Consider the following 14,771-nt stretch of genomic DNA (forward strand, 5'->3'; position numbering starts at 1 on the left):
GAATTATATGTTCATTATAATTTGTATATGAAACTCAGGATAAATACTGGATTTAACCCTTTATTTACCAGTTTCAACTTATTTTCTAGCATTCTTTAAAGGTGACCAATAAGAGCTGTGTGTTTAAACTGTTTTGATCTCATGGATTTAAAATATATTTGGACCTTGAACTTATAAGTGAGGAGGTTGTATGCTTTGATCTGGACGCTGCCCTGTTACACCAGAAAGAATCTTTCCTCTTTACTTTCCATGATTAAATCCTGGTGACCTTCAGCTCTCTTCTACAATAAGACTTTCTCTTAACTCTCGTGACCAGATTAAAACCTTCCAAATGCACGATTTCACGTTCATTTGTGTGGATGTTTGTTTAGTGCCTGATTTCTTTACTAGACCGTATGTTGCCTATGAACACGGACCATGTTTTCTTTTAGCTAAGCGTCAGATCCCCGTTATGAGCATGCCTGTAAGTATTTGCTCATGGAAGGTTGAAAAACTTGGGTAAATGAATCTCTCTGAGCTTCGGTTTTGGTTTTCTCATCTGTAAAATTGAGGTAATAATGCCGATGTCATAATACTGATGTTATGTGAAGATAACTGAGGCAACAGGTGCAAGGCCAAGCAAGGTGTAGGCAACTCAAGTGGTAGCCAGTTTTACTACCATTTCATGTCTGATGGCCTTGGACACTGCCTGCCCGAGAGACAATTATAAAAACATAATTGTCTGCTTCTGTTTATGAAATGCTACATCATATGGCAAATTAACAGCATTTACAGAGTTCTAAAATACCCTGAAAAGGAGAAGAGAAAGAAATAGCATTCAAGTCTCCTGCCTCCAAAGTGTTGTGGGGGAGATGAGGTAATAATTGGGAACGGTCTCAAAATAATTGGACAGTATTATATGAACCAATTAAATCTGAGGGGATGGATGGTGGAGTTTAAGTTAGGGAGAGGAGGGGAAGCACATACTCTGGTGGAGGCTATGACTGGAAGAGAAAATCTGAAGTTAGGGCTGGTCTCAGTGTCAAAAAAGGAAGTTGCTTTTTTTTGGGAAAGCTGACTACATGCCCTCCCCACACACACTTCAGTAAGATGATTTCTTCCATGGGCTTGCGATCATTCAAGTCAGATTCCCATCCTTATGCAAACACCAGAAACTTCGATATTCTCTTACACCATACTTTGTGCCACTTCCATAGTTTTTCTCAGGCCAGTCCTTCCTCTGCAAAGCCCCTCTCGCTTTTATTTGCTTACTATTTTGGTGTCACGTCAGGAGTCACTTCTTTTATTTTTTATTTTATTTTATTTTATTTTTTTTTGAGTCACTTCTTTTAAAAGGCGTCATTCTCAGGCCTGTAGGTGTGTTAGGGATTTTCATTTTGGCCAATTCAGTGTGCCAACGGTGTGGAGGCCACAGACCTCCAGGAGAGGAGCCCAGGCAACAGGGGTGCATAGTTCAAGTAGACGATGGACTGAGGCGGTGAGGAAGTAAATTCGGGAGGTAGAAGTCATGTGCTTGAGTCCAACGTTTTGTTTGAGGTGGCCCTGAAGTGTTCAGCACACAATAAAAATGTTGGCCCCTTAGCATGGTCCAGACCTTTTGATTCTTATATCATTTGGTGGTTGGACTTACTCCTGCTCCTACTCCTTCCCATGAAACTGTGTGACCTGGACTTTCCTCCTGTTTTCCCAGGACGTCCTATACCTATCCTGATCGCTGCATTTACCGTGCTGTCCCTTAGCTGCTGACTGCACTGATCTGAAGTGACTTCACTGAACCCGAGGGTGAGAACTCTCTTATTCATCTTTGTAACCTCAGCAGAGTGCTCGACACACATGCTTGGTGTTTAAGTAACAAATGGGTGATTGAGGTCTTATCTCACCATGGTACATTTACATTGAGATAAGATATTTAGTTACCTGGAAGGATAGCTCAGTAATGTGTTAACATGTGAACCAAAGGTGCTTTATCTGATTGGCCCCTTTGCAGCAGCAGGGACAGAACGGTGGCAGGTCGACGGTGGCACAGCAGGCTGGTTTGGGGGCAGTCTGCATACGTGCTGACTTTCTGCCTTGGCTGAGATGCAGGGAAAGAGTGAAGGCAGTTGGGATTTTTTTTTTTTTTTTTTTTTTTTTTTCTTAGCATGGTCCCTGTGTGAGAGAGGGAGTAGGAGAAAGCAAGAAGTATTTAGAGAAGAGCAATCAGGTTTTTTTTTTTGTTTGTTTTTTTTTTTTTTTTTTTTTTTTTTTGTCCTGGCTAGACTGCAGAAATGGAGCTGAAGCAAACTGTATAGAAGTTATTGGGGGTGGGCAACTGTTGGAGAGCCTTACAGCTTAGACATGACAGGGTAGTAGTTAGAAATATCCATCATAGAAATGCAAAATAGCCTTTCCAGGAAAAAAAAAAAAAAGCCCCCTCGTATTTTCAGTGTTTTATATATTTGCACAGAGAACTTGCTCCTTTATCTAGGTTCTTAAAACAGTTATCTGCCTAAGAGATGCTTTTTGACATAAACAACCATCTACCTGGTGTCAGAATTTCTCAACAGATAAGACCTATTTGTACTCAGGAAGGAACTTCTGCAGTAAGATAGCACACCGAGCTTTTATTGTTAATATGGGAAGAAAGGCATGTGTCAGAATAACAGGAAAACCCACTCTGGTGTATCTGAACCTGACGTGGAGGAGGGGCTGTCATTTTTATCGGGCACACTAAGAGTGGTCATTCTTGCAACATGGACTATGCTAGAACTTATTGCTTTCTGAATTTTTTAGTACCAGCGTAGATTAAAAATCCAGGGTTTTTTCAGGCAGCGATAGAGATGAACAATAGGTGTTTGTCAGTGGGGGGCCTGGGTGGGTCGGTTGGTTGAACGTCTGCCTTTGGCTCAGGTCATGATCCAGGTCCTGGGGTGGAGACCCACGTCAAGGTCCCTGCTCAGCAGGGAGCCTGCTTCTCTCTCTGCCTCTGCCTGCTGCTCCCCCTGCTTGTGCTTGCTCTCGCACATGCTCTCCCTTAAATAATTAAGTAAACTCTTTTTTTTTTTAAAGTTTACCATTAATAATCAGACTGATCTTATTGCATTTCATAGGATTTAGCACTTGACTGTGTTTGTCCAATTAAATATTTCCATCCATAACATGTGTTTCTTTCCTAGGTGGAGGGATGAGCAGGAGCAGATCTTTTTCTATGAAGATTTTTGTTTTCTATCATGTTTAAATATATGAAATTTCATAGCTATTTTCCAATAGCTATATATTTGCTTAAAAAGACTTGTGCAAAAAAAAAAAGACTTGTGCAAATATAAAGATTTACAAGTGGCATTTTGACTTCTGATTTATATGGAATCTTAAGAAATTATACTAAATACACCTTTAAATTATACTGTTTAGGGAGTCTGTGAGGAGGACACTTTACAGAAATGCCAACTAGGTTGAGATTAGAACAGAGATGTTCAAATATAATGGTTCGGGCCTCTTGTGCATTAGGGTTTTTATTTGTTTCCTTGTTTCTGTCAGGTGGACTTTCTCTGAGAAATTCAGATGGACAATTTAAAGGAGGTATGTTTTCAGGAAGACTTAGTGGCGAGATTGCACAGAAGCCTTAGTAAAATATAGCAGAGGTCATTATAACGTGGCCTTGAGTCTCGTAACTCTGGAGGAAGTAGGTAGGAGGTAGTGTCAGAAAGGGAAAGATACTGAGGTGTTTCTAACATGGGCACAGGAATATGTGGCAATGATAGAACATTACTAAAGTTTTCCTCTAGAATGAGTCATTGCCAAATATAATTTGAAGCTTTATGCCGCTTCCAGAAAATATCAATTTCTATGATTTTTATGAACTTGCACTTTAGAGAGGTTGGCAAATTGATAGACAATGAATAAATGCATTCAGGATTCACAGTTGAAGCTTATATTATAGGCTTGAATTTAACTAGGTATGATACCAAAGTTAGGGACTCACGGATGTCTTTCTGACAGTCTGATTTGTTGGAAACGACGCTGATATAACTTGTATTGCAACCGGTATTCTAGGCTTAATTGGGAAGCAACTTTTGCATTATAGTTCAAGACTGGACGGTAGTTTCTCAAATCAAGTACCTAACCACCCTAAAGAAATGAATTTCATTGCAAAGCTGAAATGATTGCATTCTAGAGCCCCTAACTTAATTAGAGACAGATGTACCTCCAATCTAATAAGCTTCATATTTTAAATGGCAATGGTAGCTTCTCCCTTCATCAGCATTATCCAAAATGTAATCTTAATTTTATGTTACTGAACCTATGGTGATATCATGTTATTATTTTTTTTTCCTTTTTGTTTTTGTTTGGGTGGTAGTCAGACTGTGTGGTGGGGTGGATGTTCAGAGGGTCGGGGGCCAATTAGTACGTATTCCCAAGGGATACACTGAAATAGTTGGTGGAAGTGAGACCGGAGTTCTGCATCCTCGACTTTTCACATCCAGGGGAATTTCATACGTTAAACAAAAATCAGAATGAAGAGACTGATATCTGTTCCGTTGTGAACTATTTTCCTATCAGTAGGAAGTATAATAAAATGTGAAAAAAGCAAAATTTGGCATAGTTTTGTAGGAGCTTGATACTGTAGGTGTACATACGTCCGATATTAAACTAATTTTGTCAAAGTGTACTCTAGCACTGTAAAATGAGAGAGAATATGTTCTTTAGAGAGCACGTAGTTGAAATAAAACTTGGAAATGACAAATAGCTAAAATATGGACACAACTTTTCTTTTTAGAGATGCCTTATTGTATAGACAAATTTAGTAATAATGTACATTTTACTTCTAAGAATTTGGTGACCAAAGTACTTTGCCTTGCTCCTAGGGTTCCAATAATATTTCACATCCTGTGAGCATTTCATAGTTCTCCATCCTCTGAGCCCATGAAGAGTCGTCAGCCCTTACATCTCTATTCCCCCAAGATAATGTTAAAAAAGAGAAGTCAGCTACTTCCATAGGCCCTGTCAGTACCGCATGGCGGACTTTGCCTCCCCCAGGAACTCTGATCGGCTCAGTTTCCAGGGGCCCATGGACGGCTGTACCATTTTCAGTGGTTATTTTGTCAAACTGAAACACCACTTGTCTAAGAGCCCAATTCAACTTTCTCATGATTCTTAGGAGGGCCCTGGCCTCCATTTTGAAAACAGAAAACAAAACCACAGATCTATGAAGGTCAAAGGGGGAAGTTAAGAAAACTGTAGCAATTGTTAAGACGTGGAAACCTCTTGTTTAAGTTTCATTAGCTTCACTTATATTAACTCTCAGGTAGACATTCTAATGACCTGTCATTCTGTTGGGTACTTTATGACGCAGAGGGAAATGGTAGACACATGGATAGAGTCAAAGCTGCAATATTGGTAATTAGCTCAATAGAATAAACAATGGGAGTTCGGCTATTTGCTGGAAGTTTGAGTGCAGATTTGAGAAGGCAAGGAAAATAGATTCGTACTCCAGAGAGAACTAGTTTAACACTTGAATTCAGAAAGCTCCGGATTCCTTCCATGTTGAGTCCTGCAGATAGAGAAGAGGGTAAGAAAGAGAAGTAATTCAAAGGGGTGGTGGTGGTGGGGGGGAGGTTAGGAGAGTAAACTGAATTTTTCCATGGAAATAGGATGGTTTTTTTTTTTTATATAACTTTTTTCCACCCCTTTTAAGCTATTGCTTTCAGTTTACTTCAATGCAGTCACTGAAGTAGCTTAGAAAGAAATCTTTGATATGCCAGATCAACCAAAAGTTTTAAAATATCCTTTTGTGCCTCCATTTATAATGCAAATAGTAAGTTGGCATTTTGGGTTCATTTCACCATCGACTCTGAAGTGGGTTAGCATACACAGAGTGAGTGAGGGAGTCCCACAAGAGAGCACATCTTTGATAGTTCAATAATAATAAAAAATGTATTTAGGTCTTTTCTAAATACCTTTCACCTCCCAAGAATATAAAAAATGAGAAGAAGAGATCTAAGAAGAATAAATTGTGGTTGTCTTCTACGTTAGCTGAATGACTAAAGATATTGTTCTATGAATTACCCAATACTTAAATATTCCTAGGTCTAGCCTTTATGAGCTCATAAAAGACTTTGCTTATGTGTCTAGGAAAGCCAGTATCTTTATATACTGTCAGAACAGAGCTAACATGCTGTTTCAATATAAGTTTGAAAACCAGCAGATATTTTGTTCTATAAAGCAACTGGGCAATCACCTTAAACCCACGTTTACATTTTAGTTTTATCGTATGTAAACATTCCCTAGCTGAAGTAGTTTTAAAAACTGGTAACTTGTGTTTGAGGATGATGGAAAGAGACTGAATCCTGGTTGAAATATTATTGCCACTGTAGTGTTTTATTCATGGGAATCTCCAATTTTTTTTTCAGATATACTAAAAAAGCCAAAATTCATTAACGTCAGAAACACAAATGAAGGTTGGCACTGATCACGCATCCATGCTAGGAGGAGGGAAGGCTGGGAGCCCCGTACCGTGTATAAACCCCAGATTCCACTTTCTCATTTGAGCTCCCCTGTAAAGCTTCTCATACATTCTGAAGCTCGAGAATTTCTTCTAGGCAACTGTTGTCAAAATACATTTTCCGACAAATACCCCCAAAAATGCAACCGAGAGCAATAATATTTCAGGAAGCTTTAGCTCAAGTGTGAGTAATAACCACTGGATAAACAGAAGTTTTACCATCGTCTGTTTCATGATTGAGCTTTTCAAACGTAAACAATTTATAAGGAAAAAAGTGGGCCATGTCAGATTGGAGAAACAGAGAAAAGCTTGACAGGAGAGGTAGTCAGGACACGCCTGTGATTCCAAACTGGTTGAGATATCATCTCTTTGAAGCCATCATTGCTTCCCCCTCTGCTCCCCCTCCCTCGTGGGCGCTGGGATGGACTTTTTTTTTTTGCCTCTGCTTCTCTCAGGGGACCTCAGTTTAAACTCCTACACATACTTTTCCTTCTGCTGTCATTCATCTCTGCAAACCTTCTCCCACTTGGACTTGTTGAGAAAGTGTTACTCCCCAGGGGCTCCCCTCACCTCAGCCTTGCTTAAGTATCTCTTGTATATATTTATTAATGGTCTATATTTTAGGAGAAAAAAGGTCTCCTGGTGACTCCTTTTTTTAACTGAACTGAGCAAAGTTTCATAACTCTGATTAGAGACAAATCTTTATTTCCCTACACTGCCACTCTTTCTGCTATCTCATTTAACACAGCTGGTATAAAAGTGATCTATGCTGAAATGTTTAGCATAGCAAGTCTTATTTGCAGAAATGATGATAAAATACCATGAAAAAGTATGCTATATGTACTCCTCAGGGAATGTGGTGGGAACCCTGCCTAGGTCCCCTTCACTGGCTGGTTATGTGCTCTCCTGGCTGCTTTGAGTGTGACTGGTAAACTCAGGGCTGCCACCTTCCCTGGAAAATTGCCCTCTGGCCAGTGGCTGCCTGGGAAGGAGGAAGATCACAAAGGCCAGCCTCTAGGCTTCAAGGTGGACCCGATGCTGGGGTGCAATGTGTGCTCCAGAGCTTCGCCATGGCGTCAAGTGAGTTAGTCTCTGGCTGAGCCCACGTTCTTATCTAGTGTTCTTTCCCTCTTTCTTCCCTCTCTTTCTCCTTCAAACACTTCTCCTCCAAAAATCATTTGAACAAGAATTCCTATCTCATTCTGTTTCTAGAGAGTCACATAAGACATTCACCTTTAAAATAAAGACTTTTTAAAAGAATTTTTTGACCAAATATTCAATATGTAAGAAATGACCAATTTTAAGATGGGCGTTGACAAAATACAGCCTTAGATTTGGAAAAACAGAATGAAAATTTAAGATATTTTTAGCTGTGGCAAAATTTAAGAACTACAGAGATAGTATCTTTTGCCTCATGAAAAAGAGGAAATAGTTTTTAAGGAGTTGCAAATATTAAGATGTTATTAGCCAGAAAAATCCTGTGAATGGGACTGCAGTAGTCTCCTAAGTACTTACATCCTGACTAGTTTTATAATTTCCAAAGTAGTTTCAATTACATGACCTCAAGTCAATCTCATAACAGGGATGACAAACAGGGATAATTACCAGCCCCATTTTCCACATGTGAAGACTGTGCTCAGAGAAGCTAAATGACTGGGCCATTATCTCAGAGTTAGTAAGTACCTGACCCATAGTCGGTGAGCAAACCCAGGTATCTGTGTGAAACGTGAGATCTGATTAATTTAAACCATGTTAAGTTTATCAGAGGCTGGCTCTTCATAATTCTGTTATTAAATCTATTTGGGCTGCCTTAGCGATCCACCTGCTAATCTGGAGTTAATCTTGGGCAAAGTGGTCGAATTTGTATGAAATGCGTATATTGATTATCCATTGATTTGTAATAAATTATTCTAAAAACTAGCAGCTTCAAACAACAAATATTATTATGTCACAGTTTCCATGGGTTAGGAATCTGAGGGTTGCTTAAATCCTCTGCCTCAAAGACTTCTCAGAGCTGTCATCAAGGTGTTAGCCAGGGTTGCAGTCTCATCTAAAGGCTCAGTTGAGGGCGGTTTAGCTTCTAAACTCACTTAGGTAGTTGTTGGCAGGATTTACTTCCTGGGGAGCTATTGGACTGAGGACCCCATTTCCTTACTAGCTGTTGGCCACAAGCCATCCTCAGCCCCATATCACATGGCTCTTTCTTTGGGACAGCTCACAAGATGGCAGCTGACATCCCTCAGAGTGGGCAAATGACAGAGAGTAAGAGAGAATAAGCAAGGTGGAAGCCAGAGCTTTTTTTCTCCTAACCTAATCTTGGAGGGGATACTCCGTCACTTTTATTGTATTCTGTTGGTTAGAAGTGAGTCACTAGGTCCAGCCCCTACCAGTGGGAGTGGGAGGGGATTACAGAGAATGTCAATATCAGGAGCCAGGAACCACTTGAGAGGCTGTCTACCATAAGGCCGGTTGGCTTTCTCATGTATAAGGCCCTGTGCCTTGATCCAACCCCTTGTTCTGCAGAGGTACTGGATTAATCCCACTATGTTAATTTCATGGGTTTAGGTGTACGTGCCCTAACTGGACGCTCTTCTCATTTGTTCTTCCTCTCACCCACTCTTCAATTTCTCTTCTCCTTTTGCTCTTCCTTTCTTGCTTCCTCTGCCCTCCTTCTATCTCTACTCACTTCTCCTTCAGACTCCCTATTTCTCTCTCTGTCTCTCTCTTCTCATTCTCTCAGCAGTCACCTTCCTTTGAGACTCCAAGTCCTCTAAATCTTTCCTGCTACTGTGTCGCTTACTGTTCCTCTGCTCACAGGGACTATGGGCATCCAGCAGTTTTAGATGCTGGCTTTTAAGTTTCTAAATAAAGTGATTTAATTCAACTATTAAGGTCCAGCCTTAATAGTGGGGTCCAGTCTCTCTCCCAAGTTCCTCTCGGAAGATGACACACTATGAATCGAGACAACGTGCTTTTTATAGAACATTGAAAATCCCATTTTGGGGGAGGGTGAGTTTTTCCCCCTATTTCTCCGTGTATAATGTCAGGTCCCAATTGTATCTAGTGTCCAGTTTTCTTTTATGTTAAATTCTTAAATAATTTTAAATATAAGATGAACATAAGGATGATCATAGTAATGATGAGGTAAAGATATGATGATGATGCAGGCTAAAGTACACTGTTACATCACTGATCCCAAATGACCTGTTTAACTCTTGATGGTAGGGACTATGACCTTTATCTCTATTTCCAGGATCTAGCACCATTTGAAGAATAAATGAACGCAGCACTTTAGCAGAACTACAGTAGTTTGGACAGGTTGGCCATTTCAGCTATTAAAGATAGGGTAGAAAAAATGATTTTCCCAAATCTTCTGTGAAATTCTGAAAAACTGTTAATGGTATCTCTATTTCTATTTCTCGGCAAGAGAAAATGCTCTCCAGACTAAAAGGGGACTATCTGACCCAGCAGAGAGCATTTCTCCCATGAGGGGGTGGTGATATGCAGTAATTAGCCTCTTTTGGTTTAGGATGACTGTTAGTGACTCCATGGACTATTTTGTGATATTGGACAAAGGTTTTTGGGGCAAAATGTGATTAGAATATGTTCAACTTGATGACATGTATGTTAAGCCTATTGGCACATAGCAACCAATTTCATTGCGTGACCTACTGGCTAGAAACATCAAAAGTAGGAGTCAAATCATTTGGAGAAGAGTTGTTTAGTGAGTTAGAATGAATGGAGTCTTTAGTGAGCACCAGCATCAAATTCTGTCCTAGTTTGTTGCTTGTCATGCCCTATTCTCCATCTGGGATGCCCAAGGCAGTCTTTTTCAGGACACTTGACCTACAAGTCATATTTCAGAAACTACTGATTTGGTGCTTGCTGATGGAGTTTAGACTCTGAGGAGTCCGGCTACTGGATTACATACAGACTAATGACCCATCAGATGCTAAAGGCAAAAGCTTAAAGTGCACTTGTGAATTAAACCACAGTATTGTTGGAAAGGAAGAATTTATTATGTCATTAAATTTAATTCAATAAGTTTTGCTTCTTTAGATGCACTGCACTGAGGGAAAAGTAAGAAATTAATTTTAAACAAGTGTTATTTTTCTTCCACTTACTCAGGTAAAGGATATTCATGTGAAAGAGACAGAGTATTTTATTGGGATTAAAAGAAAGCCGTTAAAAGGAATGATAAATTGTGAAAAGTGGTCATGACTGCCTAGCCAGGCATGAACTTTGAAGATCAGAGACTGTGTGCTTCAATTAGTAAACAGAGGAAAACCAGCCTTGCCTGATTTAATGACACCCAGGGTGAAGTTTTCAGGGCTTTGCATAAAATCCCAGAGGGTCATTGATATGAAGATGTCAGCAATAATCATGGTTGATGCTTAGAGTTTAATCTGGAAGTTAGAATGGGCACAAAATGAAAATCAAGATGGAGTTTTTTTTTTTTCTTCAAATCTAGTAATTATTATGACATGAAGAAAATTCTCTTAATATAAATTATACAATAAAACATAGATGTGTAAAATACGTGGTATCGAATCTTTCTACATACCCCTCATGTTTGCTTTATAGCGACAGATAAAATGTTGATAAAAGCAACTTGGAGATAAGTAAGGAAATTGCTGAGCGTTTGCACCTTTTGTTATTTATCAGTCAAAACACTCTGACAATCCTCACAGGGGGTTCAAAGTGAATTTCAGTGTTACAGAGGTAAATAAAAAAATTAGGCTTTATTATATTGATAACGCCAGTTCTAATAATTGAGAGGCTTTTAGTATTTGTATTCTAGGTAACAGATTTTTCTATTAGTGATTATTATGAAGTAAAATAAAAGAAACAGTGTAAATCCTCAAAGAACAAATTCTGGTCATTTTTTTTAACTGAATAAATTCCATTGCAAACAGCTTATGTCCGCTTATAAGAAAAAAAATATTACGGTTGACCACTGAACAACATGCGGGGAGGGGTTAAAGGCACCCATGCCCTGTGCCGTGGAAAATCTGCAAAACTCTCGACCCTCCTGAAACTGAATTACTATTGTTGATTGGATGCCTTACTAATAACATAAACAGTCAATTAACACATATCTTGTATGTTGTATGTATTATATACTTTATTCTTACAATAAAGCAAGCTGGAGAAAGAAAATGTTATTAGGAAAATCACCAGAAAGGTCAACCTACTGAAAGAAAGAAGATATTTGCAAATGGCATATCCAACAAACAGTATCCAAAACATATAAAGAACTGATGCAACTCAGGGCGCCTGCGTGGCTCAGTGGTTGAGCATCTGCCTTTGGCTCAGGTCATGATCCCGGGGTCCTAGGATCAAGTCCTGCATTGGGCTCCCCGCAGGGAGCCTGCTTGGTTCTCCCTCTGCTTGTGTCTCTGCCTCTCTCTCTGTGTCTTTCACGAATGAATAAATAAAATATTTTTTTAAAGAAAGAACTGATACAACTCAATACCCAAAAAACAAATGATTCAATTAAAAAATGGGCAGAAGATACGAACAGGCGTTTCTCCAAAGAAGACACACAGATGGCCGGCATATGAAAAGATGCTCAACATCACTCAATAGCAGAGACATACAAATCAAAACTATAATGAGATATCACCTCACACCTGTCAGAATGGTGAAAATCAAAAACTCAAGAAGTAGTAAGTGTTGGTGAGGATGTTGGAGGAAAAGGAAACCTTGTACTATGGGTGGGAATGCAAACTGGTACAGCCACTGTAGGAAACAGTATGGAGGCTCCTCAGAAAGTTAAAAAAGGAACTACCCTATTATCCAGGAAACACACTACTGGGCATTTACCCTCAAAATACAAAAACACTAATTCAAAGGGACACATGCACCCTGATGTTTATAGCCACATTATTTTACAACAGCTAAATTATGGAAGCAGCCCAAGTGTCCATCAATAGATGAACGGATAAAGAAGCTGTGGTGTATATATACAATGGAATATTAATCTGCTACAAAAAAGAATGAGATCTGGCCATTGGCAACAACATAAATGGAGAAAGTCAGAGAAAGACAAATACCATATGATTTCACTCATATGTGGAATTTAAGAAACTAAACAAATGAGGAAAAGAAAAAAAAAAAGACAAACCAAGAAACAGACTCTTGTGTATAGAGAATACACTGATGGTTACCAGGGGCGGGGTGGGTGGAGGGATGGGGGAAATAGGGAGTGGGGATAAAAGAATACACTTACCATGAATGAAAAAAATTAAATAAATAAAATAAAATAAAATAAAATAAAATAAAATAATAATATCACCAGGAAGAGAAAATACATGTACAGTACTGTACTATAAAGTATCCACAGATAAATGCCACCCACACAGTTCAAACCCATGCTATTCAAGGGTCAACTATATTGTGAGATAGACTTGTGCCCAAGATATTAAATATTACAATTTCATTAGCATTCTTTCCTACCAAGGATATGCAAATTCTGTGCTTAAGATGAACATAGAAATAATCACCAATGAGCATTTTGCCTCTTTATTCATTGATTGCTAAAGGTGATGCCTGTAATTCTTTTTTTGCTTTTAATTTTTTTTAAAGACAATCTGATTTAATTTTCCTTTTCCTTCCTTTCTCTCTCTCTGTCATGTTGGAGTCGCAAGGTTTGTTTTAGTTTTATTTATGAAATTATTTAAATCTTTTTAAAATCTTTATTTGTTTTAGAGAGAGAGTGTGTGAGTGAGCAAGGGGGAGGGGCAGATGGAGAGGGAGAGAATCCTGAATCCCATCTGACCTGAGCTGAAGGCAGACACTTAATTGACGAGACACCCAGGTGTCTCAAGAATGGAAGGTTTTTTTGGTTTGTTTTTTTAAAGATTGCATTTATTTATTCATGAGACATAGAAAGAAAGGCAGAGACAGAGGGAGAAGCAGGCTCCTCGCAGGGAGCTGGATGCGGGACTCGATCCCCGGACTGACCGGGATCATACCCTGAGCATAAGGCAGATGCTCAACCCCTGAGCACCCAGACGTCCCCAGAATGGAAGGTTTTAAGTGAGGAATGACGCAGACCAAGGTCACCGTGGCTGTCCACAGAGACTTCCTAAAGAACCTGTGTGTGCCTTTTAGAGGAGCATCAGAAAGGAAATAAAATACCACTCATAAATACCATTCTGAGTCTCTCCCATACACGGATGCAGCTAGGTTTGTGTCTCTAGAAAACTGTGGTTTTTATACCTACCTATGAATTTATCGTGTGGGCTAATTGAGTAAATGTATTTAAGCTTCTGCAGCAGTGCACAGAGGATAGAAAGACATTCTGTACTTTATATGTACTTATTTGGCAGCTCAGTGTTTCTCAAATTTTAGGGTTCATAAGGATCATCTCGGATCTTGTTAAAAGGCAGATAAGGACACAGCAGGTCTGGGTTGGGGTCTGAGAGTCTGCATTTCTAACAAGCTCCCAGGTGATGTCAGTGCAGCTGATCCACAGACTCTGAGTAGCAAAGATGAGGTAGTGATTTATCTCATCACTCGGTTACCACCGCGACTGGAGAGCACTGGGGTCTTGGTCCTCAGTGGGGAGCTGTCTCCTACTGATGGTCTAGAGGCCTCCGAGAGGTTGCCCAATATTATTTCGTATGTATTTCTTGCCCAGAAGCTCTCTGAAAATCTGAAGGGTTATATAATACATCATGGAAATAATTGTAACATGTAGTTCACAGTCTAAAGTCTGACCCATCAGCCCACCAGCCCTTCGGGGGATCCCCATATATACCTTGGAAACCATGAAGGCATTTGGGGCACACGAGGGCCCTAGGGGAGTGGAATTTTATTTTGTAAATTCAAAGCATTTTTGGATTACACTACGGATAGTCTTCGTGCGGAAGCCTACCTGCTGGGAAACAACCTACCCTGGGAAACAACCTAAGGATTTCATTTCGGGGATGACACTTAGTGAGAACAGGTGCCTGCCAGCTGGCAGCACGTTGTGGTGGGAATGATCCCCTCACCATCATTCATCCTGTTTACAAGGGTTACCTACCCTACCCACCGACGACCGACGTTGCCTGTCGCTTCAGGTAGGAGGTGGGAACCTCCTTGACTGTATTCCCTGTGCTGTGCTTTCTATCCCTGTGGCTTGTTTTATGCCTGGAGGTTTGTGCCTCTTAATCTCCTTCACTTCTTTTGCCCCCCGCCCCTCAATTTTGCTTTCAATCTAAAAAAGAGAGTGGATTCTGAGTGCGAAATAGGGGGTTGGAAATTTGAGATTCATGGGTGTCTTATCCTTCTTATGTATATC

General features: G+C 39.8%; 1 long non-coding RNA gene across 1 annotated transcript; it reads left to right on the forward strand.

Moving 5' to 3' along the window:
- The first annotated feature begins 612 nt into the window (after positions 1-612).
- Positions 613-3,321, forward strand: LOC111091189. Its single transcript, XR_005373825.1, has 3 exons — positions 613-856; positions 1,691-1,782; positions 3,156-3,321. It is a non-coding gene; the product is annotated as an uncharacterized LOC111091189 (long non-coding RNA).
- The last annotated feature ends 11,450 nt before the right edge of the window (positions 3,322-14,771 follow it).

Source organism: Canis lupus, chromosome 19 (genome assembly GCF_011100685.1).
Source record: "Canis lupus familiaris isolate Mischka breed German Shepherd chromosome 19, alternate assembly UU_Cfam_GSD_1.0, whole genome shotgun sequence".
In the NCBI taxonomy this organism is placed as follows: domain Eukaryota; kingdom Metazoa; phylum Chordata; class Mammalia; order Carnivora; family Canidae; genus Canis; species Canis lupus.